Source organism: Lepisosteus oculatus, chromosome 14 (genome assembly GCF_040954835.1).
Source record: "Lepisosteus oculatus isolate fLepOcu1 chromosome 14, fLepOcu1.hap2, whole genome shotgun sequence".
NCBI classification, from domain to species: Eukaryota; Metazoa; Chordata; class Actinopteri; order Semionotiformes; family Lepisosteidae; genus Lepisosteus; species Lepisosteus oculatus.
In genome coordinates this window covers 58,701,642-58,706,032 of record NC_090709.1, presented here as the reverse complement: position 1 = coordinate 58,706,032, position 4,391 = coordinate 58,701,642, and the positions used below count along the sequence as shown (strand labels likewise).

At 44.5% G+C, this 4,391-nt stretch overlaps 1 long non-coding RNA gene and 1 other non-coding gene across 2 annotated transcripts; both read left to right on the top strand.

The window, feature by feature from the left end:
• Positions 1-334: 334 nt before the first annotated feature.
• On the top strand, positions 335-3,648 carry LOC138242978 (uncharacterized). The gene is made up of 2 exons (XR_011191853.1): positions 335-421; positions 3,050-3,648. It is a non-coding gene; the product is annotated as an uncharacterized lncRNA (long non-coding RNA).
• trnal-uaa (transfer RNA leucine (anticodon UAA)) lies at positions 3,374-3,456 on the top strand. Its single transcript has one exon. It is a non-coding gene; the product is annotated as a tRNA-Leu (tRNA).
• Positions 3,649-4,391: the final 743 nt, after the last annotated feature.

Sequence of the window (4,391 nt, the reverse complement as noted above, 5' to 3'; positions counted from 1 at the left end):
ACGTCACACCGCTCATTGTGACGAAGGCGAGACACCTAGCCGTGGACAGTGAACTGGCGCCTGTTGCTGTGGTTACCATACTGATGATTTGTAAACAGTGGAAAAATGCATTTAAACTGTTACCTACACAAATTTAGCACCTTGGAACATACTTTTTAAGCTCTAGCATACAATTCCTAAACAATCATTTGAATAATAATTCTTTAATTTCAGATTGAACATTATTTACACTAAAGGCACTATGGTCGTGCACCTTTTCACGATGCCGGGGGTCGGAGAGAGCGATGTCTTCCTCGTTAGTATAGGACCTGTCACCTGTCCCCACCTGTCACACGGGAGACCGGGGTACATCAGGACGCGCATTGAAGTGAAAGCAGGATGCGCTGCGACATACACTGTGCAGATCCTGCCACACTAAGAGGTGAGTGGGTCTGTTCGATCACAGCGCTAGGCGAATCCCCAATCCCCTTTTGTGCGTGACGACAAAAGAAGTCTGTTTCCACCCGGTTTTGAACCAGGGACCTTTCACGTGTGAGGCAAACGTGATAAACACTACACTACGGAAACGGTGGTAAGATGTACCCAGCGGCCCAGCGCTGAACTTCGCCAATGCGATTCAGCTGCTTCCAGTGCCTTTATTGGAGTGCGCTGATGGACCGTGCTCTCTCTCCAGAGCCTGGCACGCCTGTCATGGACAGAGCAGGAAAGGCGGCGCCACATTCTACAGCCCTCTCCACGCAATCGACGAAATCGGGCTACTGAAGTGGAGAAAATCGCCTCTCCAGAAAGTGCAAATATCATCTTGGAGAGTATAAATCCTATTGCCGAAGGTCAGCCCTGTCTACCAGAGTAACCCTCCCACCTCCTGCAGCGATGATCAGCTTGTCTCACATGCGAGAAGTTTCGGCTGGAAACAAGCGCCCCCTTCTTCTCGCACGTTCGAGTGGTTTTAATGCGGCTCCTTCGTACACGGTGCTGATCTTTTGGAAAGCAGGAGGCAAAACTGACACATTCTCATACCGGGAGTCAAACCCGGGCCGTCTGGGTGAAAACAAGGAACCCTAACCGCTAGACCATATGGCAGCGAACAACCACGCTGTTCCCGGCATCATGCAAGCAAACTACATAAATATGAGAAAACACGCAAGAGAGTTGTCACTCAGAGTGTCGAAGGTTCGATGTATACTGGGGCTCAGTTGAAATGCAACGTCAGGACTTTTCCGAATTATGTCACACGAAGAGAGCACAGCCTTTTCCGCCCTGCCACGTGTGTCTCGGTAACTCGCCGTGATCGTAAAGTGGTCATTACTTTGTGTTGTGGCCACAACATCCCCGGTTCAAATCCTGGTCACGGCAGAATAGGGGCGTCTGCTTTTACTACTTGCACGAATGAAGGCAAAAAAAAGCCGATCGATGTGAACGAACGGCGCTTTGCAGAGGAGTACTGCCTGAGGGGATCGTTGATGAACGACAGAGGCCACTCCGACCTCTTCTCGGTTTTCTTCAATGACTTACTAAGGATCTTCTTCACATTCGCCCATGCAGGGGAAGCCAGTTACACCAAAGCAAATGCAGGAAAGTGCATTTCAAGCAGAGACCAGGAGGCACTTGTTTACACCGAGAGTGGTCGGAGAATGGAACGATGCGCCCAGCCCTGTTGCTGGAGCCGATTCTTGATGAGATCTTGGGCTCACTAAGAAGCCCCCGCTGGATCCTAATCTTTCTGTTGTTCTTGCAGGTCCTGGTACAAGAAGGAACGTGCGTTTGGTACAAGAGTGCATGAAGGCACCAGAAATACACTGGGAACAAATGACCGGTCGCTCAAGACCTCTGTGAACTCAAAAAGAGGCTGTTTCCACCTGGTTCTGAACCAGGGACCTTTCACATGTTAGGCAAACATGATAGACGCTACACTACGGAAACCTGCACACACCCCTTCTGGTGTCTCGCTTGCGTTTCGGGCTGAGAAAGCTTTCCAAAAAGGGTCAACTATATTGACCAGCCACAGCAAGGTTGTATAAGGTTAGGGGGCTTGTCTGGTGTGTAAAACACTTGATTTCAGCAGTATGGCTGTTGTATTAGAAATGCTATTGAGCCATGAAGTCAACCCACCTATCCCAGTGTATTACCTGTATTGTTATCTTCAGAAAATCATAAAAAAATAAAGGTTCCACAACCCAAAACAAAGCTGGGAAAAGTCAGAGGACCTGCTTAGTGTGCAAAACACTTACTTTCAGCAATGTGGGTGCTTTGGTTTAAATGCTATTGGTTTGTGAACAGAATACCCCTATCCCAGTGCATTGTGCCACATTAAATAAAAGCATAAGAAAAAGAGATTCAGAACACAAAGCTGTGTCAGTGTTCTGTGTAAAAAATCGGTTTGAACATCATGGGAGCTGTTTTTAATAAGCCGCTGAGTAAAGAATATTTTAATCTTCCTGTTGTCAGTAGTATTGTCAATATAGTTGACTCTAACCTGAATGAAAACAGGACGTAAAGGAAGGGTTTCAGAAATCAAACAAAGCTTTATTCCCGTGCTTACAGTCTGGGTAATGGGAGACTGCGCTGTTCTGCTTCCTATGGTCATATACGGGTTTTTCGCATGAAGCCGTATTGAACAGTATTTCTCGCATTGTATTTCTCGTATTTCTCGCATTGTGAACGTGTGCACACAGCGGTCCCCCGGGTTCCAGTTCGTGCGTGATTACGCATCGATGAAAAACCGGAGGTTTAAAAAAAGATAATTAGCTCACTGATAGTTTGATGTAAAGGCTGTGGAAATATCCACAAGGCGTGGTCTTTAAAATGCATTTGGTTTGAAGGCATTCTGTGCTTCCATTGCGGAGATATGGACAAAAGAATATTCATGCTTGGTAAAAAAATATCATAAAAACGAAAAAGTAAAGGCTGAGAAAGCATTCACAATGTATTTTATACACAAAGGAAGTATTCTCACAACTCTAAGAGGTTTCGTGTAAACGCTACAGGCGTGCCAACATCTTTTTCGAACTTCAAGCTGTTTATCCCGGTTGGCTCTTCTCTCTTGCAGGGTGATGGCAAACTTCTTGAGAGAGGGAGTCTCCTACGAAAGGCTGCTCTTTGTCAAGAGTGGAGACAACAGGAACAGACTTCAAACCGACATTAATTACTGAGAGCAGGCGAAAATGTCTTTGGAAAAGAGGAAATGACTGCTGACCGTAAACAGAGCTCACGCTCAGCTCCGGACAAGTGCTCCTCGTTAGTATAGTGCTGAGTACCCCTGCTTGTTGCGCGGGTGACCGGGGTACGTTTCTGTGACAGGGCGCTGGTTTAATTTTTTTTAATTGTTGAATCATATTTAAATGTTAAACAACTGAACAGCACCTAGCTGGAGACCAGGATGGCCGAGTGGTTAAGGCGTTGGACTTAAGATCCAATGGACAAATGTCCACGTGGGTTCAATCCCCACTCCTGGTAGTGTTGTAATAAGTTTTAAGTGACAGAACACTTTGATGATTTACACTCTATTTAAATATGAATTTACTAAATTTCAGTTCAGTTCTCTTCACTCCCACTCCCTGGCATAACTGAACTCTCACTATCGCATACTGAAGGCTTTACATGCATTAGCTGTGATACAGCTCCCAATAAAGCCGGAATCAAACAGTTTGTTCTGTCTCTCATGGTGATCCTCTTCCCGATCCAAATGAAATGTTTAATATGATGCCTCGAGAAAAAAAAAGGAGTGAATTTCCGCCTGTAATGATTGATGCCCCATCAAACATTTTGTAACATCCCCGGAAGATTATACAGTAGAATCCTGGTTTGTGGCTGAAATGCAAGGTAAACAAGACTAAGGAAACGATGTCGAACTGGAATTTAAGTACCCGGAATATTTCACTACATTGGGCAATATGTGCCAGAGAGAACCACTTTAAATCCCTTCGATAGCTCAGTTAGTAGCGCAGCTGACTGTATTTGAAACAGTTAGGAATCCTTAAGTCGCTGTTTCGACTACAGCTCGAAGAAAGTTGCTTTTGTGAACTTTAATCAAATAGTTAAAATAGCTAATCTTTTTCACTCAGACGTTGATCAAAAGCTCAATAAACGATGAAGCAGAGGCTCTTGTTCCGAATTCAGCTAACATCTGGTTGTCTTGTTTTGGCAAATATCTTATCTTTGAATTAAGGGACTACGCTGTCTGATTTGTAATTCAAAAGTAGATACAAATGTCACTGTTTTCAAAGGATAGGTACTTAATTGGCTTTATGATTTGGTATTGATTTTGTATCATGATATTATTACGTTTGTGCTTTCTGTGTTTTTTATCGTATTGTGAACTTATTTTTTAAACAAATGCTTACAAAGGCAAACACAGCACACATCTGTTTATACCAGCGGTGAATTGAACA